Source organism: Oncorhynchus mykiss, chromosome 6 (assembly GCF_057628025.1).
Source record: "Oncorhynchus mykiss isolate SJ-2025 chromosome 6, ASM5762802v1, whole genome shotgun sequence".
NCBI lineage: Eukaryota > Metazoa > Chordata > Actinopteri > Salmoniformes > Salmonidae > Oncorhynchus > Oncorhynchus mykiss.
The window spans coordinates 54,817,729-54,845,000 of NC_143027.1; the positions used below are offsets into that span (position 1 = coordinate 54,817,729).

General features: G+C 44.7%; 1 protein-coding gene and 1 long non-coding RNA gene across 6 annotated transcripts in view; one reads left to right on the forward strand and one right to left on the reverse strand.

Moving 5' to 3' along the window:
• Positions 1–27,272, reverse strand: part of LOC118964910 (uncharacterized) — a 450,019-nt gene that overhangs the window by 181,715 nt on the left and 241,032 nt on the right. The window lies entirely within an intron of this gene.
• The window catches only part of LOC110526161 (xylosyl- and glucuronyltransferase LARGE2s), a 216,520-nt gene that overhangs the window by 162,317 nt on the left and 26,931 nt on the right, over positions 1–27,272 (forward strand). For 3 of the 4 annotated variants that reach the window (XM_090238199.1, XM_021606823.3, XM_090238198.1), the window contains one exon: positions 8,094–8,191. The gene's annotated coding sequence lies outside the window, so the exon portion shown is untranslated. Of the gene's footprint in view, positions 1–8,093; positions 8,192–18,633; positions 18,846–27,272 lie in introns of those variants that run through there. The other variant, XM_021606824.3, reaches the window with a different exon arrangement.

The following is a 27,272-nucleotide window of genomic DNA, read 5'->3' on the forward strand; positions in this document are numbered from 1 at the left end:
CTCGTGCAGCATCACCCAACCTCACCCCATCCCACCACACCCCAAGATATTTGTCTGACCCTCTTTCCCATGAATTTGTAAAAGTATTTTCACTGCCGGACTACTTGTGATTCTCTTATTTTGTCCCACATTCTCTCTTTTTCTCTTTCTTTCTCTCTTTATCTCCCTCCCTCCCATCCTCACCTCTCTCTCTCCTGTGAACTCCAAATAAGATTTCAATGCCATTTTCCTGAAGTAGCATGAAGGATGGCAGAGTGGCTGAAGAGAGCAGCCGCAGTGAAAATCTTCTTTGACTACGCTGGTCAGGCGGGGGATGCCGAGTAAGGACAAAGTGAAAAGCTGAATTGAGGAACGAGAAATAGTTAAATATTTCAGGAAGGTCAGGGGGAGCAGCTGCTTTCTGCATGGGAGTGGCAGTGTGTGTGTGTGTGTGTGTGTGTGTGTGTGTGTGTGTGTGTGTGTGTGTGTGTGTGTGTGTGTGTGTGTGTGTGTGTGTTTGTGTGTGTAGATGTGATGACTGAGGTTTTATGCTTGGTTGTCTCTATAGTCCCATTTGGACTGACAGTCTGTGCAAAGAGCAAAACAGAGGAGAACATAGGCAGGGGGACATATGAAGGGATGCAGGGTGACGCAGAGGGAGGGGAGGTAAGATGTGAGAGAGAGGCAGAGTGAGGCATGAAGAAAGGGGAGGAGAGACAGAGGATGGAATGGAGAGGCAAGGTAAGGCTGAAGGCTTAAAGACCTGAACTTTCCTCTTTGCCTCTCTCTCATTCAATTCAATTCAAAGGGCTTTATTGGCATGGGAAACAAATGTTTACATAGACAAAGCATGTGAAATAGATAATGAACAAAAGTGAAATAAACAATAACAAATAAACAGTTAACATTACACTCACAAAAGTTCCAAAGGAATAGAGACATTTCAAACGTCACATTATAGCTATGTACAGTGTTGTAACGATGTGTAAATAGTTAAAGTACAAAAGGTGGAAAAAATAAACATGGTGTTTGTTCTTCGCTGGCTGCCCTTTTTGTATTTGTATTTATGATGGATCCCCACTCTTCCTGGGGTCCAGCAAAATTAAGGCAGTTTATACAATTTTAAAAACATTACAAAACATTCACAGATTTCACAACAGGCCCCTACTCCACCACTGCCACGTATCTACAGTACTAACTTATTCCTTGCCACCCGCTCTGAAACGAACTGCAACTCTTTGTTAAGTGTTGTAGTCATTTCAGTCGCTGTAGTAGCTGACGTGTATAGTGTTGAGTCATCCACATACAGTACATAGACACTCTGGCTTTACTGAAAATCAAGTAAAGATTGAAAAAAGCAAGGGGCCTAAACAGCTACCCTGGGGAATTCCTGATTCTCCCTGGATTATGCTAGAGAGGCTTCCATTAAAGAACATCCTCTGTGTTCTTTTAGACAAGTAAATCTGTATCTACATTATAGCAGGGGATGTAAAGCCAGAACACATACGTTTTTCCAGCAGCAGACTATGATTAATAATGTCAAAAGCTGCACTGAAGTCTAACAAAACAGCCCCCTCAATAATTTTGTTATAATTTTTCCTCAGCCAATCATCACTCATTTGTGTAAGTGCTGTGCATGTTGAGTATCCTTCCCTATAAGCGTGCTGAAAGTCTGTTGTCAAGTTGTTTACCTTGAAATAGCATTGTATCTAGTCAAACACCATTTTTTCCTGAAGTTTACTAAGGGTTGATACCAGGCTGATTGGTCAGCTATTTGAGCCAGGGGCTTTACTATTCTTGGTAGCAGAATGACGTTATCCTCCCTCCAGACCTGATGGCACACACTTTCTACTAGGCTTAAATTGAAGATGTGGCAATATAGTCTGCTATTATCCTCAGTAATTTTCCATCCAGATTGTCAGACTCTGGTGGCTTGTCATTGTTTCACCTCTTCCATACTGACTTTACGGAATTCAAAAGCAATATACTTGTCTTTCATAATTTGATCCAATATACTTGGATGTGTAATGTCAGCATTTGTTGCTGGCATGTCATCCCTAAGTTTGCTTATTTTGCCAATGGAAAAGTAATTAAAGTAGTTGGCAATATCAGTGGGCTTTGTGATGAATGAGCCATCTGATTCAATAAATGATGGAGCCGAGTTGGCTTTTTTCCCAAAAATGTCATTTAAGTGCCCCAAAGCTTTTTACTATCATTCTTTATATAATTTGTCTTTGTTTCATAGTATAGTTTATTTTTATTTAGTTTATTCACATGATTTCTGAATTTGCAATATGTTTGCCAATCAGTTGGGCTACCAGTGTTAGTTGCCATACCTTTTGCCTCATCCCTCTCAACTATACAACTTTTCAATTCCGCATCAATCCAAGGGGATTTAACAATTTTTACAGTCATTTTCTTAATGGGTACGTGCTTATTAGTTACTGGAATAAGCAATTTCATAAATGTGTCAAGTGCAGCATCTGGTTGCTCTTCATTACACACCACAGACCAGCAAATATTACTTACAACATCAACATATGAATCACCACATAAATGATTGTATGACCTCTTACACACTCACTATATTAGGCCCAGCCTTTGGATCTTTGGTTTTCCTAGATATGGCTATTATAGTGTGATCACTACATCCTATATATTTGAATACTGCTTTTAAAGCAAATTTCTGCAGCATTAGTAAAGATGGGATCAATACATATTGATGGTTTCATTCCTGTGCTGTTACCAACTACCCTGGTAGGTTGACTGACAACCTGAACCAGGTTGCAGGCACTGGTTACTGGATACTTTGAATACTAAAATCAGTTCTATAAAATCATTTTTCATAATGTTCAGAGCTGGCTCTCCTGCGGTTGTTTGACCCCACATGGACTACGACAGTGTCAGCTCCCAGCAATCTGTCGTAGAACAGTCAGAAGCAGCCTTGTGATATCCTGTACTCGTGCGCCTGGGTAGCACAGGGTTTTTGCCTTTGGAACTGAGATGTTTCTCACCATAGAGCTGCCTATGATGACAGCCGGTGATGTTGAATGAGCCTGTGTCTCAGGTAGACTCACGTTCTGATGAGGGTGGGAGCTCCGAGGTTCTGAACCTGAGGTTGAAGCCACCGGAGAGGGAGACAGAACCAAGGATGTAGACGCAGGTACCTAAGGATTCGATCTTGAATGGGAAGCACCCAAGGAAGAAGGCGCCGGAACATCTGGACCCAGGGCGGCAAAGCTGTTTCTGGTCTTAGTCAGATCTGGGTTCAACATTTCCATGGAGACCTCCATTGCCAGAGGATGCTTTCTTCGACTTCCACGGCGAGTGACTTACCTCCATGGCTGGTTGGTTAGGTCAAGAACAGCTCCTTCTCCAGGGATGGGGACCCCCAATCGGGGATGGAACCCTGCTGAGCACCGGCCAGTCGGCTGTGTAAAGCCGACACGGCGGCAAAACTTCCACCAGGCCAGAGCGGCGTCCGGCAAATGGGGTGGAAGAAAAATAAAACGTAGGCGTGGATTCCCCAGTAGCTGGGCTTTCATGTCTCTCCCCCTATGCTGAATCAGGCAGGATCCCGGGACAGACAGCAGTGCTCACAGCAACTAAGCCCAACAGACCTGCTGGAGCCAAAATAAAATAAAAGTATATAAAAACACTGTCAGGTTTCAAACAATCTTGCTGTGATGGCACAGTGTGGTATTTCACCCAATAGATATGGGAGTATATCAGAATTTGATTTGTTTTCAAAAGATCTGAAAGAAATATGTCAATCTAATATGGTCATACATTTGGCGGGAGATTAGGAAGTGCAGCTCAGTTTACACCTCTTTTTTTTGTGGGCAGTGTGCACATAGCCTGTCTTCTCTTGAGAGCCAGTATCAAGGCTATGCTATGCTCTCTCAATAGCAAGGCTACGCTCACTGAGTCTTTACATAGTCAAAGCTTTCCTTAATTTTGGGTCAGTCACAGTGGTCAGGTTTTCTGCAAATGTTTACTCTCTGTTTAGGGCCAAATAGCATTCTAGTTTGCTCTGTTTTAAAAAAAATATTATTTCCAATGTCAAGTATCTTTTGGTTTTCTCGTGATTTGGTTTGGTCTAATTGTGTTGCACTGTGGGGTCTGTTCGTATAACCTGGTCTAAACAAACGTAAATGCATGTGTGGGTATAGTCATGGCAATAGTGTGTGGTAGGTACACTCATCCGCTTGTACAATTCTCCGCCTCTGTTCCTTCTATACCTTCTGTGTATGTGGTCTATATTTATATGGCAAGGTAAGCCCATGTGTGACTGGTGTATGTTGTGGGTGTCTGGTAATGCAGTGAACAGATAAGGCCTCTCACCTACTTCTAACCGGACTACAAGTTACCGGTGTTCATGGTTATTACATGGTAAAAGCTCTTCCTGTGTGTTATACTGCTTATTTACATGACACTTCGGTCACAGATAGAACAATGAGACAGATATTTCACCGGATGTATAAATGTGAAGCCTCCGCTTGGCCCAGTGGCCGGCAGTGGGAGAAGATGGAACGAGATGGATTTTACCCGACATTCTGCAGATTTCCTCATCAATGAAACATTTGATCCCAATACAGTTTTCTGTTCCCAAAACTAGAATATGTTATGAACAGAGTGGAGTAAGTTTTGTAAACTTTACCCTTTGGCAAACTTTTTTTTTAAATTGCGTAGTTTTGAAGGAGTGCGAAGGCGAATTGAGTTATTGCTCACACGCAATTCGGAGTAAGCGTTCCCTAACGGAAATATGCAAATGTACTAGAACGCACCTATAAGAGCTCGCTAGCTCACGCTTGGCTATGCTCACCTCCTTGCTTGTTCTGCCCACTATGACTCATTTGTTCCCATTTGAAATTGCGGACTGTAGTCTTGTTTTGGTTGAGTTATAAAAAACGATTTGCCTTGTTACAGGGGAGGGCCTGAAGAGAACAGACAAACACACACTCAGTCACTCACTCACTGGTGGTGGTGAAAGGAAGGAAAAGTAAATTGCTTGTGCTTGTTTGTGCTGGGACGCACACTAAAATGATAACAGAAAGGGGGAAAAACAGGTGCAGGGAGAAGGAAACATGCAGTGGTAGAAAAAGTACCCAATTGAGTACCCAAACATACTTGAGTCAAAGTAAAGATACCTTAATAGACAATTACTCAATTAAAAGTGAAAGTCACCAAGTAAAAGTAATATAATTAAGTATCAAAAGCAAAAAGCAAAAGTTAGTCTGCCAGATCAGAGGCAATAGGGATGATCAGGGATGCTCTCTTGATGAGATAGATAATTTTAGCCTAATGCAATTAGTGGAGGGGGGGGGGGGGGGGGGGCGGTAAATGTCTAACCCAGGTTCTTTGAATGCATGTTCACATAGTAGAGTGTTTGTGTGTGACCAACAGGAACTCAGTCTCCCTTTCGAAATGTGACGTTTTATCTTAAGTTTAGGCATTCACTCTGGCGGGTTAGGGCTCAGGTTTTGGGATAGGGTTCATACACGCACACACACTGGAGACACAAGGTGATGGGATTCAGTCAGGTTGTGTATGAATGTGGGAAGAGAGAGTGTGTGTGTGAACCCTCCCCTTTTAACACCATCTGATACCCTGACTGCCAGTTTGGTGAGAATCACACGTTATCGCCATACACACCAAACTCCCGTGTGTGTGTTTGTATATGTGCACTTGCGCTCGTGTGTGTGTGTGTCCTAGCCTTTTGTCTGCTGCTGTTCCCTTAGTGGTGCGTTCAGAGGCTAGCATTGATTCACACTTGACACCATCTCCAGAGACTGGGGTGGATCGGTGACGATGTGTTGAATGCAGCTGTAGTTTTATAGGGTTGTCAAGTTGGACCGAGCTCATCATGAAAATCCTTTTCAACTTCATCCAGGTATTCAACAATCTCCCAGAACAGATGTAGTGCTCACCAGGCAGTAGAGCCCTATTCTGGGAAGCCCAATGTAGCAACCCTAGATTGCTAGCATACTTGTGTGGGTGTTGTTGCGTCACTAACTGCTAACTGCATTGACAGTGGGAGATGTGATGTGCGCTAAGCTAAAGTGGCGGCTGTGGGAAATGGCTACTGTTGCTCTGTATGCTAAGCTAATGTAGCACTGTGCTACTTTGGGGGACATGAGTGTAATGGAGCAGAGAGAGATTACTGTTCTCCATTAGCTTCATTATCTCTGCGGTCGTTCCTGAAGAGAGAACAATATCCTGTTAGGTCATAATTGGATTGTTCTTAAGGGCAGTGCGTGTGTGTTTTGACTAGTCATGCATGGAATGTTTTGAGGGATACAGACACACACATGCACGCATGCCCTTTTAATGAGGGTCATTTGGCTGTACAGTACAGTGTCTTTCTCATACAGAATACTCATCTCACACAGGTCGCACTCTACACCCACTCAATAGGCCTACACACCAAACTCACTCACTGCTCTCAAACTTGGCCAAACTATAACCCTCATTTGAGAATTTTTATTCTGGATTTGTACAGTATATTGGAAACGTAAAAAAAGAAATAATAATAATAATTCTTTGCCCTGTTAACTTATCATGACGACATCCAAGCTCTCTTTGCGCACAAGGAAGTAAATTCATTCTAAACAGCAATGTCATTTTTGCAGTTTTTGCTGCTAGCAGTAAGAAGTCATCATCTTTTTAAAGAAACGTTTTAATGTCTATTTTAAGACTGTCGGCTGTGCCTTGTTGGAGCCACCACTCTCGCTCCACATCTCCCATTCTCTCTTTCTACCCCCTCTCCATTTACCTTTCCCTCTGCTTACTCTTCTTTCTCTCTCTGCCCCCGTCTTCCCCTTGTTCTCTTTCTCCTTTTCTCCCTCTCTCACTCGCTCTCGCTTTCTCCTTCTTACTCTCTTTTTTTCTCTGATTCGTGTCTCTGATTGGCTCGTATCCATGTGTACAGCCCAGACCCTGCTTGATTGATGATGAGTCAGCGTGTCAGACTGATTGACTGCATTGCTTGATTAGTCTACTATCTCCCCGAGTGTTTTATCTCTGTAATATGTAAAGAAACACTGGCCTTCCCTCCCTACCTATGACCATCTCTCCCTTCACCCCTCCCTTCCTCCCCTACCCTCCTCTTCTTTCATCTCACTTCACCCCTCCTCTCCCCTTAGACAGTGTGGCTCTGTTTGGGATATAGTAGGTTTTCCTCCCATTCCCCCTGGTCGTATAGAGCTTTACGGCAGCCATTCCATTATAGGCCAATCTGGCCCAGTCATGTCACCATCAGTGGGCTGTTACCATACTGGGCTGCTGTTAACAGACAAACAATGGCAATACTCCAGCTATTAACAGTCAACGGGAGGAGAAGAATAGACAGAGACCTCATGTGGATCTGAGAGTGTGTGTGTGTGTGTGTGTGTGTGTGTGTGTGTGTGTGTGTGTGTGTGTGTGTGTGTGCGTGTGCAGGTGTGTGCTTGATTGCATACGTGTGTGAGTGTGAGTGGCTCAGTGTGTAACTTTAATGCCTCAGGCCCCTGTTGTCAGTGTCTAATATGGAGACTGCTGTGTAGGTGAGTATGTGTCTACTCCCAGGGCCCAACGGCAGACATTTCTTGAGCCTTTGACAGAGGTCACGTCCTCTGTTCTCTCTAAGAAGGAGATGGCCATCTGGAAACACAGCAAGGAGGAGAGAAGGATGGGCGAAGGACATAATACACTTGTTCTATTACCTACTCTCTTTGCTCTTGCTTCCATCTTAAAATACCCCACTCTTTTCAGCCTCCCTCTGTCTCTTATAATGCCGTACCATGTGACTTAGACACTCTCGAAGTCTGTAATGAACTCTTATTCACTCTCACTGTCTTTATTCACTGTATGTCTGGGCAACATATCATTGAGAGGCTACGGAAAGTTACGATTTTGCGAAAAGATGGGCATTCTCTGGCACACTGGCACACACTTGAAAGCTCTGTAAAAAAAAAAAAATTAACATATACTATGATTGATTGATTAAACAAACTCCTGTTTGTTTATGGTACTTTTGATCAACTTGTATGCTATTTGTTATCCAAATCCCTGAGCACGATTGTATGTTATTTCTCTTCAGCTGTAATGCTTACTGTTTCCCTGTTTCTTTCCAGGTTGAGAGAGGGAGGATTTCCCTCTTGTATTACCAGTGAGGTCTCCGAGTACTGAGGGGCTGCTTTTCCCATTGACGCAATTTCAGATAGCGAACCTGGTGAGAAAACCAATGGGAATTCTTAGCTTTCAAATATCTGGATGTCATTGGCAACTTTGCTGTTTGTGTGAGTGTGTAAGTGCATGTATCTTTGTCTGTAACGTGCATTTGTGTGTGTGTGTGTGTGTGTGTCTGTGTGCGTGTGTGTGTGTGTGTGTGTGTGTGTGTGTGTGTTCATTGCTCAAAGTAATGTCAAATCGTGAATGTAAAACCCAGCGCCATTGATATGAACTAGTTATTACAACAGCATGTCTAATTTTAAGTATACGTCTCAGTAGTGGTAATTCTGTTACTGAATCTCTGCTTTGGTGATACATACACACACACACACATACACACTCACACACCCTGCAAGTTGCAGGGAAGATAGATCAGCTTGTATGAATGTGGAAGGGTGTGTGCCTGCATGCCTGTGTCTATGCCTGTTTCTAACTGTACCCTGCGAAGCTTCATATAGTATGGTTCAATCAGCCTCGACTGGGTCTTTCTGCTGATATCTGTGTTGTTATCCCCCATCTGTCAGCCTGCTGTCTGCCTGGCCTCCATTGCTTTGATCCATGCACACTTAACATTGCTGCAAATGGCTTGGCTTTAGATTTGTCCTCATTAAACATTTAAAACACAATCTATATTCACGGCCAGATGTGGTGATGTGTGGGTAAGTTTGTTTGTGTGTGTGAGTGATGCGCGGGTTGACTCATAACGGTTATATCCACGGGGCAGGCATGTTTAGGGTCATGAAATATTGTGTGGATAAAGGGCAGGTTGAATAAAGAAAAAACAATAAATGTATCATTCATGTGCAAATTATAGGCTACATTGACGTTTTTCTTAAATTATTTTCGGGCTATCTGGCACTGCCGCTACCTACATGTACACATTACCTCTACTAGCCTGTACCGTCGCACATTGACTCGTTACAGGTACCCCCTGTATATAGCCTCGTTATTGTTATGTACTGTTCTTTTGTTACTTTTTATTTTATTTTTCACGTCCTCCTGCACAACTGAGCAAGATGACAAGTACATGAGAGTGTTTAGTTTGAGAAACAGACGCCTCACAGGTCCTCAACTGGCAGCTTCATTAAATAGTACCCACAAAACACCAGTCACAACGTCAACAGTGAAGAGGCGACTCTGGGATGCTGGCCTTCTAGGCAGAGTTGCAAAGAAAAATCCATAGCTCAGGCTGGCTAATAAAAATAAAATATTTAGATGGGCAAAATAACACAGACACTGGACAGAGGAACTCTGCCTAGAAGGCCAGCATCCCGGAGTTGCCTCTTCACTGGTGAAGTTGAGAGTGGTGTTTTGCGGGTACTATTTATGAAACTGCCAGTCGACGACTTGTGAGGCATCTGTTTCTAAAACTTGACACTCTACTGTACTTGTCCTCTTGCTCAGTTGTGCACAGGGCCTCCCACTGCTCTTTCTATTCTGGTTAGAACCAGTTTGTGCTGTTCTGTGAAGGAAGTAGTACACCGCGTTGTACGAGATCTTCAGTTTCTTGGCAATTTATTGCATGAAATAGCCTTCATTTCTCAGAACAAGAATAAACTGACGAGTTTCAGAGAAAGTTATTTGTTTCTAGCCATTTTGAGCCTGTAATCGAACCCACAAATGCTGATGCTCCAGATACTCAACTAGTCTTAAGAAGGCCAGTTTTATTGCTTCTTCAATCAGGACATCAGTTTTAAACTGTGCTAACATAATTGCAAAAGGGTTTTCAAATGATCAATTAGCCTTTTAAAATGATCAACTTGGATTAGCTAACACAACGTGCCATTGGAACACAGGAGTGATGGTTTCTGATAATGGGCTTCTGTACGCTTATGTAGATATTCCATATAGAATCTGGCGTTGTCACGCCCTGTTATTAGTATTTTGTGTTTTCATTATTTATTTGGTCAGGCCAGGGTGTGACATGGGTTTTTTATGTGGTGTGTTTTGTCTTGGGGTTTTTTCGTGCATATTGGGATTGTGGCTTAGTGGGGTTTTCTAGGTAAGTCTATGGTTGCCTGAAGTGGTTCTCAATCAGAGGCAGGTGTTTATCGTTGTCTCTGATTGGGAACCATATTTAGGCAGCCATATTCTTTGAGTGTTTCGTGGGTGATTGTTCCTGTCTCTGTGTTTATTTGCACCAGATAGGCTGTATAGGTTTTCACGTTACGTTTGTTGTTTTTGTATTGTTAGTTTTTTCATCGTCATTAAACATGTATCAAGAATACCACGCTGCATTTTGGTCCGCCTCTCCTTCACCGCAAGAAAACCGTAACAGAATCACCCACCACAACAGGACCAAGCGGCGTGGTGACAGGCAGCGGCAGCAGGAGCAACAAAGGTTGGATTATACGACTTGGGAGGAAATAGACAGGTGGGCGGTCGACCCAGGGAGAATGCCGGAGCCCGCCTGGGATTCGCTGGAGCAGTGCAAAGAGGGTTATAGGAGAATGGAGTTGGAGAGACAAGCACGGCGGCGCGGAAGGAAGCCCGAGAGTCAGCCCCAAAAATGTCTTGGGGGGGGGCGGGTGGGGACTCAGGGAGAGTGTTGCAGAATCAGGAGTCAGACCTGAGCCAACTCCCCCTGTTTATCGTGAGGAGCCAAGGAGGAGACCAGAACCAGAGCCGGTGTCGGAGGTGAGCGAAGCAGAGACTGTGAAGGAGTTAATGGGGAAATTGGAGGAGAGAGTTATGAGGGAGTTGCTGTGTTGGTGCTTTAGGCACGGAATTCGCCCGACGGAGCGTGTCGGGGATTTGATGGCACCTGGGTCAGCGCTCCATACTCGTCATGAGGTGTGTGTTAGTCGGCTGGTGAAGATTGTGCCAGCCTCACGCACCAGGCCTCCTATGCATCTCCCTAGCCTTGCACGTCCTGTGCCAGCTCTGCTCTCAAGCTCTCCAGTACGCCTTCACGGTCCAGTCCATCCTGTGCCACCTCCACACACCAGTCGACTGGTGAAGATTGTGCCAGCCTCACGCACCAGCCCTCCTGTGCACCTCCCTAGCCTTGCACGTCCTGTGCCAGCTCTGCTCTCAAGCTCTCCAGTACGCCTTCACGGTCCGGTCCATCCTGTGCCACCTCCACACACCAGCTCCCCGCACCAGGCTTCCTGTGCCTGTTCTCGGCTCAGTACCACCAGTGCCAGCACCACGCACCAGGCCTTCAGTGCGCCTCGCCTGTTCAGCGCTGCCAGAGCCTTTCTCCTCTCCAGCGCTGCCGGAGTTTCCCGGCTGTCCAGCGCTGTCAGAGCCTTTCTCCTCTCCAGCGCTGTCGGAGTCTCCCGCCTGTTTAGCGCTGCAAGAGCCTTTCTCCTCTCCATCGCTGCCGGAGTCTCCCGCCTGTTTAGCGCTGCCAGAGCCTTTCTCCTCTCCAGCGCTGCCGGAGTCTCCCGCCTGTTTAGCGCTGCCAGAGCCTTTCTCCTCTCCAGCGCTGCCGGAGTCTCCTGCCTGTTCAGCGCAGCCAGAGCTGCTAGTCTGCATGGAGCAGCCAGAGCTGCCAGTCTGCATGGAGCAGCCAGCGCTGCCAGTCTGCATGGAGCAGCCAGCGCTGCCAGTCTGCATGGAGCAGCCAGAGCTGCCAGTCTGCATGGAGCAGCCAGAGCTGCCAGTCTGCATGGAGCAGCCAGAGCCGCCAGTCTGCATGGAGCAGCCAGAGCCGCCAGTCTGCATGGAGCAGCCAGAGCAGCCAGAGCCGCCAGTCAACCATGATCTTCCAGATCCGCCAGTCAGCCAGGATCCGCCAGTCAGCCAGGATCTTCCAGATCCGCCATTCAGCCAGGATCCGCCATTCAGCCAGGATCCGCCAGTCAGCCAGGATCCCAAGTGACCCCAAACTTTTGAACGGTAGTGTATGTGAAGGGCCAACATGTGGCCTATCAACTTTCAGTGAAAGCTTTTGTTGACTGTTTTGTGCATATGAATTAATTGAATATTGCCAGATGCATCATCATCAGTAAAAAATATATTTAGCCTATTTAATGCAACTGTTATCGCAAAGCAGCATGCTTTAATTTTTTTACATGTAATTTCATTGAACCTTTATTTAACTAGGCATGTCAGTTAAGAACAAATTCTTATTTACAATGACGGCCTACCCCGCCAAACCCTCTTCTAACCCGGACGACGCTGGGCCAATTGTGCGCTGCCTTATGGGACTCACGGCTGGTTGTGATACAGCCCGGGATCGAACTAGGGTCTGTGATGACGCCTCTAGCACTGAGATGGCACAAAACTGACGTAAATGTTTGGAAATTATAACTTAACTTTCTCATCCATAGCCTTAAAACACTGTTTAGCTCACATCTGAAGGCTGCGGGACATTTAGGACGTACTGCGGATTGATAAAATATCCTAATGATTATGATCACACTTCCTCAATTCAAATATTGTGGCGACACTATACCAAAAATGGTTTGGTATGGTTTAGAAACTTGGGAACCAAGTTGTGGCCCTATCACCTGGACATGTTGAAATATTGTATCTTCATGCCTCGAAAAAAAACCTCCAGGCTTCCTTCATAACTGTCAATTTATTTAAAAAATAATTATTTCAGGCCGCAGTTTGGAATAATAGTCCTCTGGAATACTGGACATTCTGGAGTAATATTTACAAAATCAACACTCTTTAGTAATACCAGTCCCGTGCAAACAGGTCTTTGGTCATGTGCACGCAATGAATACATGTGTCACGTAAAGAGAGCATGGGTTGAAGGAGGATGAATAGGGGATGTTTTTCTTATACCAATTAGAGATTTTGCTTACAGCACTATTCAGTCAGATATGTCGGTAATTATGTTGCAGCTTCATCAACACGGACGGCGCGATAAACACTGTTGATGTTCTGTGGTGGTCGCTGCATCAGGGAGGAGAGAGAGACAACGGGTGCTGGTCACACAGTCACTCGCTGTCTTTTTTTTTTTTTAACACAGTGCAGCAAGTCTGAGCCTGGCCCGGCACAATCAAATCAATTGCTGGTCAGACACCCCCTAGTCATTTGTGTCTTCATTATTTAATCAACGAGTGTGCTTAAAGCGTCAGACAAGCTCAGTGAATATAGTTGATTTGATTAAAACACATAGGATGCGTCAGTATATGGGAAAAAAACAAGTTGAACATTTTTTACTAATTGATTGGTCGAAAGAACAGACAACTCTTGGTCGACCAAGATATTTTTTAGTCGGGGACAGCCCTAGTGAGCATGCATGCATGTGTGGGTGCGTGTGTTTATCCTTTGTTTAACACATTCTCTCCTGGTCGTGCTGTTTGACAGGCTATATCCAGTGAGACTCATAAGGTCTCTGTCATAAACTTGAGCTCTTAGTATAACCATACATACTGGCACGTGGGTGGTGGGGATTTGATGTGGTTCACAGGCTCACACAGGCCCTTACACACACACACACACACACACACACACAGCAACCCACTGGACCTCTCCTTCACAGGAGCCAGACACATCATTACAGAGCTGACTGGTCAGCCCTGCCCCTAACCCTTGACATCTGACCCCTGACCTGTGAAAGTGGACGGAGCTTATTGTCTTTAGCACTGCCTGATTGGCTCTCCCACAGGGCTTAGAGGGTCAGGTGGTGTGCTGACTTTACACTTTGCACACAGGGAGGTTAGAGTATCTCAGAATATATCCGAGCCTGCTGTGCTGTGGCTTATGGTCAGTGCCAAGCAGTGCCTCAGGGGCCATGGCTGCTCATATAGGCTATGAGATATTTCTCTACTTTGAACTTGGAGAGTCCAGTTCTACCTTCTCCTCAGCAGATGAGCTACTGACCGGGAGGGGTAATCATGATATTCCCATTTTGGGGGGTGGGGGTTGTGTATAGGCACACTAAGTGTACACAATATTAGGAACATCTTCCTAATACTGAGTTGCGCGCCCTTTTGCCCTCAGAACAGCCTTAATTCGTCGGGGCGTGGACTCTACAAGGAAGTCAAAAGCGTTCCAGAGGGATGCTGTCCCACGTTTGACTTCAATGCTGCCCACAGTTGTGTTCAAGTTCAAGTGAAAAGCCCAGCAGCGTTGCAGTTCTTGACACACTCAAACCTGTGCGCCTGGCACCTTCTACCAATTCACTTGGTCAGTCTATATCATGGAAAGAGCAGGTGTTCCTAATGTTTCCTGCACTCAGTGTATATGTTTTAGGGATGGTGGGGGGGCAGGGGTGTTATAGCGTTGGAGATGGGAGGCATTGGGTTGGAAGTTTGGAATAGTCCCGTGTGTGAGTCTACCAGTTGTTATTGACCGGGAGAAACGGTAACTGGGTATAATCCAATGAAGATATGTTTATTTAGACTGGCAGGGAGAATATGAAGAGTTTATTTCCAAAATGCTATATACGGACATGTTCAGGTGCGTTTCTTTCACTATATAATCACGGCATTGGGTTGTTCAATGACAAACATGTATTTGTTCAAAATCGATCATTTTTTGATGGTTTCATTTCAGAGAGACAAGTGATCATGCTATCGAGAGTATCCGCCTCACTCTCAGAGGAATAAGTAGTCCTACTAGGTTTTACAGTGAAATGTAACTACGTTTTTAATATACAACTGTACAAATGATACAATTGATAAAAAATTAAAACAATCCCATACGGTAATATGAGATCTGTATGTAGTACCTTTACACGTGACATGGTTGTCATTTAGCAGATGTTTTTAACTAGAGCGACTTACAGCGCATTCATCTTGAGATAGTTGAGACGACCACATGTCACAGTCCAACATACAGGATACGAACCTACAATTCCAGTTTAACAATGGATATGTAGCGTTTTTCAAAGAACACATTTTAATCTCAAACTTATGAATACCAAAAAAAATCAAAAAGCTGTCATATTTTACACACACATGGACATACCCATGAGCAATCATCTCTGATGAAAGAAACACGTGAACAATTGGTTGACGTGGCATTTTGGAAATAAACTCTTCATTTTGAAAGAGGAAGAATTAGGGAAGAGATTAAAAGAGAGGAGATGTGATTCATAATGGAAGTCTCTCATCTCCCTGAAGTGAGCATCCTCAGCCCTTCCTCTCCTCCTCACCCCTCTCTACACTTCTGCTGTCCCCATTGCCCCTCTTCCCCTCTTTCCATCTGTTACACTTCCCCCGTCCCCTCTCTCCACCTCGAAACCTACCTCCACCCATTCTCCTCCCTCTCCTCTTCTCCCCTTCTAAAATGCCCTTACTCCCCTCCTCTTGTCTCATCTTATCCACACCTCCTCTCCTCCCCCTCTCGTACTCTTTCAGAGAGATAAATGCCTCTCATCTTCTGCTTTGGAAGGTAAGAAATTGTGGTTCTGCTCCACTGGGGAAATAAACTCTACCCCATCCTTTATCATCCCTCTCCCCACTGCACTGCACTCCTCTCATCTCCTCTTCTCCCCTCCATAAACAGTCCTTCTTTCCTCCCCCTTTTCCCATAAGGCCTACTGTCACGCTTCCATCTCTCTTTCTCTTCCCCTCTCTCTAGCTCTCTCTCTCTCGCTTTTGCTTTCGCTCTCTCCCTCTATTCCTCTATTGCTCTCTGTCAGCTGAGAAACCTTTATAGTGGACTCCTCTCCTTTTCTCAAATGTGGAGATTTGATCTGATATTACATGATCGTTGTCTTCGTGATCTCTGTTTTTAGGGATTCAGCTTTGGATGGTTCACTACTAAGTTAATGATGTTGTTGTTTTTGAAGGCACCGAGCCGCAGCGATAGCGTAGCCAATGTTTTATCCAATAACCCTCATACTACCAACATATTTTACATACATTTTCTACCAACTAGCCGGCCTTCGCCCCATACCCTGCCCTGGACTTTAGTCACTGTTACTAGTCGGCTACCACACGGCACTCAACCCGGCACCTCAGAGACTGGTCACTTTAATAATGTCAGCATACTGCTTCACCCACTTCATATGTACAGTATATATTGTATTCTAATCAAGGCTCATCCTATATAACTACTGCTGTACACACATTTTATATCCATACACTGTCCATAAGGTGTGTACACTCCATCATACACAGTGCCCGTCAAAGGTTTGGAGAAGAGATTGGCTGTCTGGCAGCTTGTTGATCCTTTGCTTTTAACACTGTAGCTGCCTTTCCTGCCATGTCTCCCTTGGAAGGTAGAGCAGACAAGTTGCACTGAGATAGGGCTACTGGGTTTCTCTTAGGAAGCATGGAGAGGTAAGGGAGGGTGGATATCCCCGCAGGTCTCGTTCCAGAATGTTCTTGGAGGGGAAATACAGCAGGTGCCATGGAAACCCAATCTCTGTCTCTGTCTCTCTCTGCCTCTCTCTGTCTCTCTGTCGCTCTCTCTCTCCACTGTTTCCTACCCACCTATTTATATGGGACACCCTTTGGGAGCCAGGGAAACCTAAACCATGTAAACTCCCTTCTCTCTCTCTCTCTCTCTCTCCCCCTTCCCACTCCTTTTATGGTGCTGGGGAAACCCAACCCTGGGAACCAACCCCCTGTATTGGTGTTTGGGTGGGGGGACTATGGGTTTACTGGCCAAGGCCCCGCCAGGGTGACCCTTAACCCCATAATTAGGAGATAAGAAGTGGTGTTAACCTGCATTAGTCATCTGGTTTGACAGCCACAGGATCCTCAGCCAACAACCCTGGACACTGATCAAAGGTCAGTTCTGTCTGCGTCTCCTCTAATTCTGAGGAATGGCAGAAGGTAAGCCGATCCTAGATCTATAACTGTGCCTATGGGTAACTTCTACCCAAAGCAACCAGAGGAGAACGAGCATTGGAGACGAGAGGAAAGCAGTGAAACCAGTTGAACTAAAGGTCCATTTGCAATATAATATCTTAAAACCAGTGCCTGTAGAAGTGCTGTATGAAACACTGTCCTTTCATCAGGGTGTTTTTCTTTTTGGTACTGGTATATAACGGCTAGTGCTGCTACCAGTTGTTTGTGTGTGGTTGTTTGTGGTTGTTTCCACATCTGACTGGCTTGGTTTAGCTTGGAGGCTCAAAGGCAAAACTGGTGCTCTAGGGACTGAGATTGCATTGCATTGCATTTCAGCATATATATATATTTTTCTTACACAGACACACACACAATCACAATCACACACACACACACTACATAGAAATGCCTGTGACTGGCCTTGCATGGGTAGATACAGTATCGTTGTGCTCCTGTGTAAGAGATAAGGAGTGCTGAGACTGTACTCTCTGCTCCTCTCTGCTCTTTCAGCTCAGTTCAATCTCCCTCCAGACTTTCTCCAGTTATTACAGTCCCTAATGGGGGATCCATCATCACAGCTTCATTTAGATAGCAGGCCAGACGCAGGCTCCGACTAGCTTTCTGTTTAGCGAAAACAACATTGTGTCCTACTTTAATTAGAGAGCTGTACTCCCCCGACTCATGAGCCCACACACTCACACGCACATATGTAAGTACACATGCATAGACGGACACACATTCCCTACTTAAGTGATAATGCCAGAGAAGCCGGTGTTTGGAGGATATATTGGCACGGGTGTTGTTAGGCCTGAGACGAAGTCAGGCTAATAATGAGTGATTTCGCATGGCATATAAAATGTGCTCTCTCGTCAGGACACTGTCGTTCAGAGGAGCAAGCCAACAACACAGCTTACACAATCACTTCAAACGGAAGCTGGAAGCTGGAAAGACTGCAAACTAGCTTCATTTAGTTTGAGCTGTTTTCTATATACATTTAATTATATAATTTCACAAAAATTACGTCAGCTGATTTATGATTTCAACTGGCTGAGAAAAGCTGTATGCCTGTCTGTCTCATCCCGACATGTTCATTCCTATGGGACAGCTGGAGATCGAATTTGAACATTGAAACAATTATTTTTCCGCTGTTGAAAACCAAATGCTAGTCTAAAAGAAATGGGAGATAATGTCTAGATGCTTTTTATAGTGGAGATCAGGTTTATAAATTGCGTGGCTGGGCTGATGAGACAGTGGATTGCACAGTGAGATGGAACAGAGTAAATAGACATTTCAACATCATAGCTTTAGCTGGTGGTAACTAGTGAAATAGACACCGGCTGGAACCAATCAGCATTCAGAATTAGACCCACCCGTTGTATAAATATACATAGAACCACTTGGAGCCAACCATGTCTGCATTTATGTGCACATATTCATGCGCGCACATCACAGCAGAATTACATTTGAATTGAAGGAATGCACACACACACACACACACACTAACACTGTTAATCATCCACTCTTAGGAATCAGGTTACTCAGTAATGCATAGGTAACCCAGTCTCTGTGTTAAAAGAGCAAGAAAAAGAGAGCGAAAGACAATAAGAGCTGCGACCAACTCCTGTCTTTTGTCACAGAGGCTTAACCATGTGCAAGGTGACACCACTCCGCCTTTCCCTCGCTCTCTTTTCAGCCTCTCGCCCCCTTTTCTGCACATTTTCTGTTATCGAGTTGGACTACTTTCACAAACACACACAGAGAGAGAGAAACAGAGACACAGAGACACAGAGAGATCCGCAGAAGAAAAGGAGGATTAGGGAGAGGAAGAGGAAGGAGGGGCTCTTTGAAAGTGTGGCTGTGCACAACAACCCGGACTCGCCGCTACCCGCTTGGCAGACACTTAACACACGGAGAGGAGAGCAAACGATTGGAGCTTACACACACACGCAGGTAGGAAGAAAGTGCAAAGGTCATAGCTTGTTATTATCAACTGTGTGGGTCTGTGTTTGCCCGCTTGCGTGTGTGTAGGTCGGCTTTGTTTTCACTGTCAGCTGTGAAATGTTCTTGTCAGACCTACAAGCACGTCTTACAGATGGAAAGGTGAGAGAGAGACAGAAGAAGAGATTGTGTCTGCGTGTGAGGGAGAGGGGGACAGAACGAGTGGTGTGTTCCAGTTTGAACAGGAGTGGGAGGTGAGCAGCACTCCTCTGTTCTCTCCTTCCATCCCCCCCTGGAGTGAATCGAGCATTTGTGCTGTCATTGTAGTACTTCTGTCCCATCATTTTCTTCTGTCCCTCTCTTCCTATAACATCTCCATCTGTTGTGGTTTACCTACAGAATGTTCTGCTTCTATGTTTGTGTCCTGCAGCACTATATTTTCTGAGATCTTTTCTCACAGTTGTTTTCCTCAAGGTACTATCTCCTAAAGGTTTTCCCCCAGGAATTTGACCTTTGTGTGCCGTGTTTACTATCTCGGATGTCCTTCTCTAGACTGTGTCTCTGTGTGTGCACTGTTCTGTTTTCTTTCTTTGTTGTTTGTTGTTATTGAGTCGCCCAGTGTGTGGTTGTTTTAGCGAGTGAGCCGTCAGAGGTGACAGTATGTTAGAACAACAAAGTAGGGCACATGGGACAAGGTAACTACCTCTGCTGTTATTGCTATTCCTGCAGGCCATTGAAGGATACTCGGCTTAATCTGTTGCAGCGTCACTCTGTACAGGGGGGCTGAGGAGGACGTGCGTGTGCCTGTGTGTGCGCCCGCGCGTGTGCGTGAGTATCGCGCGACACGCGACCGCGTGTGTTTATGCATTCCCAGGCAAATGATTGAGTGTAAACTGAGGTGAGATTAGTTCGCTGGTGACCTAGCGTAACCTCTAGCTCTATTGTTTCGCCTTCCCCTGTGTCTCTGTGACAGCTGGGGTTTAGCTCAGAAAACAATCCTCCGTATTGTCAACAAACGTTTGACGATTATGACATTGACCTATTAATCAAACTAGAATTGAATGATCTTAAACAGGATTTGCCTCACTCTTTACTATGGCTCTGATTGCACACTCCCTGTGTGTCTGTGTGTGTGTGTGTGTGTGAGAGAGAGTCCGCGCATGCGTGCCTAAAGATGAACAGATTTTCACACAGTTCAGCAAACGACAAATGCACCATACACGCTGCTGAATCTACCTTTTTTTTCATTGGGAGAGGAGTTTCTGGAAAGTTTTCAAACCATATTCTGAAAGTCTGTTTTTCCGGGCCTCTGTGATGGCTGCCGATGATCTATGACCGACAAGGGATAGCTAGCAGATAGGTAATAAGTCATAGGTCATAGATATTTGTCCAGAAACCGTTATTTTGCTTCTTGCTCTCTCTCATATTTCTGCAGGCAGCTGCAGAGCTATAGTTACATTAAAACAACACACTTTCTCTATCTCCTTTAGGCCCTTAGTAACCTGAAACCCTTTCCCACTTAGAATTCCTAGACTAAAGTCCTCCATAGATGTATCTCTATCTCCCAGGAATGATATCCTAGCCTGCCCTCAAGCATGTAATTCCCTCATGCCATGTGTTTCTAGTACTATATGTGCTTTCTATTCCTCTGTATGTATGTATGTACAGTGGGGCAAAAAAGTATTTAGTCAGCCACCAATTGTGCAAGTTCTCCCACTTAAAACGATGAGAGAGGCCTGTAATTTTCATCATAGGTACACTTCAACTATGACAGACAAAATTAGAAAATAAATCCAGAAAATCACATTGTAGGATTTTTAATGAATTTATTTGCAAATTATGGTGGAAAATAAGTATTTGGTCAATAACAAAAGTTTATCTCAATAATTTGTTATATACCCTTTGTTGGCAATGACAGAGGTCAAACATTTTCTGTAAGTCTTCACAAGGTTTTCACACACTGTTGCTGGTATTTTGGCCCATTCCTCCATGCAGATCTCCTCTAGAGCAGTGATGTTTTGGGGCTCTTGCTGAGCAACACAGATCATCCAAATGCTCTCTAGCAAACTTCAGACGGGCCTGGACATGTACTGGCTTAAGCAGGGGGACACGTCTGGCACTGCAGGATTTGAGTCCCTGGCGGCGTAGTGTGTTACTGATGGTAGGCTTTGTTACTTTGGTCCCAGCTCTCTGCAGGTCATTCCCTAGGTCCCCCCGTGTGGTTCTGGGATTTTTGCTCACCGTTCTTGTGATCATTTTGACTCCACGGGGTGAGATCTTGCGTGGAGCCCCAGATCGAGGAAGATTATCAGTGGTCTTGTGTGTCAACCATTTCCTAATAATTGCTCCCACAGTTGATTTCTTCAAACCAAGCTGCTTACCTATTGCAGATTCAGTCTTTCCAGCCTGGTGCAGGTCTACAATTTTGTTTCTGGTGTCCTTTGACAGCTCCTTGGTTTTGGCCATAGTGGAGTTTGGAGTGTGACTGTTTGAGGTTGTGGACAGGTGTCTTTTATACTGACAAGTTCAAACAGGTGCCATTAATACAGGTAACGAGTGGAGGACAAAGAAGTTACAGGTCTGTGAGAGCCAGAAATCTTGCTTGTTTGTAGGTGACCAAATACTTATTTTCTACCATAATTTACAAATAAATACATTTAAAATCCTACAATGTGATTTTCTGGATTTTTTTTCTAATTTTGTCTGTCATAGTTGAAGTGTACCTATGATGACATTTACAGGCCTCTCATCTTTTTAAGTGGGAGAACTTGCACAATTGGTGGCTGACTAAATACACTGCTCAAAAAAATAAAGGGAACACTTAAACAACACAATGTAACTCCAAGTCAATCACACTTCTGTGAAATCAAACTGTCCACTTAGGAAGCAACAATGATTGACAATAAATTGCACATGCTGTTGTGCAAATGGAATAGACAACAGGTGGAAATTATAGGCAATTAGCAAGACACCTCCAATAAAGGAGTGGTTCTGCAGGTGATAACCACAGACCACTTCTCAGTTCCTATGCTTCCTGGCTGATGTTTTGGTCACTTTTGAATGCTGGCGGTGCTTTCACTCTAGTGGTAGCCTGAGACGGAGTCTACAACCCACACAAGTGGCTCAGGTAGTGCAGCTCATCCAGGATGGCACATCAATGTGAGCTGTGGCAAGAAGCTTTGCTGTGTCTGTCAGCATAGTGTCCAGAGCATGGAGGCGCTACCAGGAGACAGACCAGTACATCAGGAGTTGTGGAGGAGGCCATAGGAGGGCAACAACCCAGCAGCAGGACCGCTACCTCCTTCTTTGTGCAAGGAGGAGCAGGAGGAGCACTGCCAGCGCCCTGCAAAAGGACCTCCAGCAGGCCACAAATGTGCATGTGTCTGCTCAAATGGTCAGAAACAGACTCCATGAGGGTGGTATGAGGGCCCGACGTCCACAGGTGGGGGTTGTGCTTACAGCCCAACACCGTGCAGGACGTTTGGCATTTGCCAGAGAACACCAAGATTGGAAAATTCGCCACTGGCGCCCTGTGCTCTTCACAGATGAAAGCAGGTTCACACTGAGCACATGTGACAGACGTGACAGTCTGGAGACGCCGTGGAGAACGTTCTGCTGCCTGCAACATCCTACAGCATGACCGGTTTGGCGGTGGGTCAGTCATGGTGTGGGGTGGCATTTCTTTGGGGGGCCACACAGCCCTCCATGTGCTCGCCAGAGGTAGCCTGACTGCCATTAGGTACCGAGATGAGATTCTCAGACCCCTTGTGAGACCCTATGCTGGTGCGGTTGGCCCTAGGTTCCTCCTAATGCAAGACAATGCTATTCCTGATGTGGCTGGAGTGTGTCAGCAGTTCCTGCAAGAGGAAGGCATTGATGCTATGGACTGGCCCGCCCGTTCCCCAGACCTGAATCCAATTGAGCACATCTGGGACATCTGGGACATCATGTCTCGTTAACTAGCACAGGACAAGTGTGTAAAGACTGAAGTGGTTGCAAAGGAGATGGAGAACTACACCAAAACACTATCTTTTGGTATTTGTTTCATTAGTCCATTGTTGATATAGTCCCAAAATATGTTTTGCATGTGAGCAATCACGTTTTCAAGATATGCAACTTTCAAAATACAGAAATATGGCCTGTATGATGCATTTGGCATCATATGATGCTGCGATTTGCAGTTCCTCTTTAATATTCCTCACTGATAATCAAGCCCATTGTCTGAGGCTGTGAAGTGTCAACCTGGATTGGCACTGGAGAAGTGTTAATCTTTCCATTACCAGCACTGTGGAAGTGCTCTGATATAGGACCCGAGGAAGAGATTGGAATAGAGGGTAAGATTAGGAAAAGAAGGGACTTTGAGACGCAGACTGATAAAGGCTGATTTTAGAGGGTGGCCAGACGTGAGGACACACATTAGCTCGGGTTTAATCATCAAAGGACCAACGGACCATGTAACGCTGAGTGTGTGTTTGCGTGCGTGCGTGTATGACTGTTGTGACTGAAAAACTACTGCAAAAAAAAAATACATCTTTCTCTATCATATATATTCATACAAACATAGAGAATCTTCCTTATACAGTGCATTCGAAAAGTATTCAGACCCCTTGACTTTTTACACATTGTTATGTTACAGTCTTATTACAAAATACCCCATAATGACAAAGTAGAGCAGGTTTTTAGATATTTTAGAAAATGTATTAAAAATCAAAAACTTTAATACCACATAAACATAAGTATTCAGACCCTTTACTCAGTAATTTGTTGAAGCACCTTTGGCAGAGATTACAGCATATTCTTCTTGGCACACCTGTATTTGGGGAGCTTCTGCCATTCTTCTCTGCAGATCCTCTCAAGCTCTGTCAGGTTGGATGGGGAGCGTCGATGCACAGGTGTTTTCAGGTCTCTCCCGAGATGTTAGATCGGGTTCAAGTCCGGGCTCTGGCTGGGCAACTCAAGGACATTCAGAGACTTGTCCCAAAGCCACTCCTGCATTGCCTGAGGTCCTGAGCACTCTGGAACAGGTTTTTCTGTACTTTGCTCCGTTCATCTTTCCCTCGACCCTGACTAGCCTTCCATTTCTTGCCGCTGAAAAACATCCCCATAGCATGATGCTGCCAACTACTATGCTTCACTGTAGGGATGGTGCAAGGTTTACTCCAGGCGTGACGCTTGGCATTCAGCCCAAAGAGTTCAATTTTGGTTTCATCAGATCAAGGCCTTTCTCCCCCGATTGCTCAGTTTAGCCGGGCGGCCAGCTCTAGAAAGAGTTTTGGTGGTTCCAAACTTCTTCCGTTTTAAGAATGATGGAGGCCACTGATCTTGGGGAACTTCAATGCTGCAGAAATGTTTTGGTACCCTTCCCCAGATCTGTGCCTAGACACAATCTTGTCTCGAAGCTCTACAGACAATTCCTTCGACCTCATCGCTTGGTATTTGCTCGGACATGCACTGTCAACTGTCAGACCTTATATAGACAGGCGTGTGCCTTTCCAAATCATGTCCAACCATTTCAATTTACCGCAGTTGGACTCCATTCAAGTTGTAGAAACATCTCAAGGATGATCAATAAAAACATGATGCACCTGAGCTCAATTTCAAGTCTCATAGCAAAGGGTCTGAATACTTATGTAAATAATAATTTTTATTTTGTAATAACTTTGCAAAAATGACTAAACCTGTTTTTGCTTTGTCATTATGAGGTATTGTGTGTAGGTTGATTGGGAAAATGTTGTATTTCATCCGTTTTAGAAGAAGGCTGTAACGTAACAAAATTTGGAAAAAGTCAAGGGGCGTGAATACTTTCCAAATGCACTCTATTATATGTACATATATATATTTATTTTCCTGTCTCTGACATTGCTCGTTCTGATATTTCTTAATTTTTCTCAATTAGGTATTTCGTTTTTAAATTGTATTATTATTGCTAGGTATTACTGCACTGTTGGAGTTTAAAAAAAACTCAAGCATTTCGCTGCACCTGCGATAACATCATCTGCAAATCAATAAACTTTGATTTGATTTGCTTCTCTTATGGTAGCAGTCAGAGCTGCAGCAGATGTGATATGAGTAGCAGAGTCTAACTGTCTAAATTGCAGGTTCATATGAAAACTCCCTGCTGTTATTGTGAAGTGTGTGAACCATCATGTGAGCACAGAATATTGACCGGGTTAATAATTGGGTTTCTTACCCTGCTCTGAGAGAAATGCAGAAGAGAGAAATGTGTGTGTGTGTGTGTGCTGCATATGTGTGTGTGTGTGTGCTGCATCTCTCTGTCATCTCCCTGACACACGCCTGAACAGACTCCATTACCGTATATTGCCCCAAGCGACATAAAGGCTGATTTGAAATGAACAGAAGTGATCTAGGGAGGCTGCAGCAACAATACATGAGGACACACACACAGTCAGCCAACCAAACACTAACACACACATTCACACACACACACACGCTGGTGGTTGTTCACCCGCCCAAAATTGCTAATAACCCATCCACAACCACCCGACTATATGTGATAAAAGTGAAAATCTGAGGCCCGCACCTGATCCCAACCCGCAAATATAGAATATGTGCATTAGGCTACAGTCAGGGAAGGTGGAATGATTTTTTGACAGGGGGTGCAGGATTGTTTTTTTGCCTAATTGAAATATGTTTCTGCTTATAATTTCTGACATTTTGGTAGACTATTTGTTAGTCAACTTGTCTATATTAAGATATGTGCAGCTTCGCTTCTGTCATTATATGTTGCCCTAGAAGACTAAAGAAACTCTTTCTCACCAGAATGTTTATTTATTCATTTATTTTTCATTTAACCAGGCAAGTCAGTTGAGAACAAATTCTTATTTACAATGATGACGCCGAGCCAATTGTGCGCCACCCTATGGGACTCCCGATCATGGCCGGATGTGATACAGCCTGGGATCGAAGGGTTGGAGCGGGGAATTTAACCCTGGTCTTCGGTGGATAGAGGGGTGGCGTTTCTAAGCCGTGTCCGTTATTGCTAGACCACGGGCTCCACCGACTTGCATTCATTTTAATGAAGTAAACAGCAACAAAAAAAGAAACGTCCCTTTTTCAGGACCCTGTCTTTCAAAGATAATTCGTAAAAAATCAAATAACTTCACACATCTTCATTGTAAAGGTTTTAAACACTGTCCCATGAATGTTCAATGAAGCATAAATAATTAATGAACATGCACCTGTGGAACGGTCATTAAGACACTAAAAGCTCACAGACGGTTGGCAATTAAGGTCACCGTTATGAAAAAGAGGCCTTTCTACTGACTTTGAAAAACACTGAAAGAAAGATGATCCAGGGTCCCTGCTCATCGCATGAACGTGCCTTAGGCATGCTGCAAGGAGGCATGAGGACTGCAGATGTGGCCAGGGCAATAAATTGCATCAGTGCTCAGACTGTCCGCAATAGGCTGTAAGATGCTGGACTGAGGGCTTGTCCTCACCAGACATCACCGGCAACAACGTTGCCTATGGGCACAAACCCACCGTTGCTGGACCAGACAGGACTGGCAAAAAGTGCTCATCAAATCAAAGTTTGGTCGGATTCACGTTTATCGTTGAAGGAATGAGCATTACACAGAGGCCTGTACTCTGGAGCGGGATCGTTTTGGAGGTGGAGAGTCCGTCATAATCTGGGGTGGTGTGTCACAGCATCATCGGACTGAGCTTGTTGTCATTGCAGGCAATCTCAATGCTGTGCGTTACAGGGAAGACATCCTTCTCTCTCATGTGGTACCCTTTCTGCAGGCTCATCCTGACATGACCCTCCAGCAATACAATGCCACCAGCCATACTGCTCGTTCTGTGCATGATTTCCTGCAAGACAGGAATGTCAGTGTTCTGCCATGGCCAACGAAGAGCCCGGATCTCAATCCCATTGAGCACGTCTGGAACCTGTTGGATCGGAGGGTGAGGGCTAGTGCCACTTGCAGGTGTCTTGGTGGAAGAGTGGGGTAACATCTCACAGCAAGAACTGGCAAATCTGGTGCAGTCCATGAGGAGGAGATGCGCTGTAGTACTTAGTTCAGCTGGTGGCCACACCAGATACTGACTGTTACATTAGATTTTGACCACCCCTTTGTTCAGGGACACATTATTCCATTTCTGTTTGTCACATGTCTGTGGAGTTCGTCTCAGTTGTTGAATCTTGTTATGTTCATACAAATATTTACACATCTTACGTTTGTTGAAAATAAACGTAGTTGACTGTGAGAGGACGTTTCTTTTTTTGCCTAGTTTATATGTTGGTTGTTAATTTGAGGTCATTTCAATTAACCCCAGAATAATTTCATACAGTGTGGTTGAGTGGGTCAAATTCCAATGAAATGTATCATTTTACTGCCCTCCTGTTTCTAATGTCTCATTAAAGCATTGAAATAAGAAAGGTGGAATTCAACAACAAATATTCTCCTTAAGCCCTTG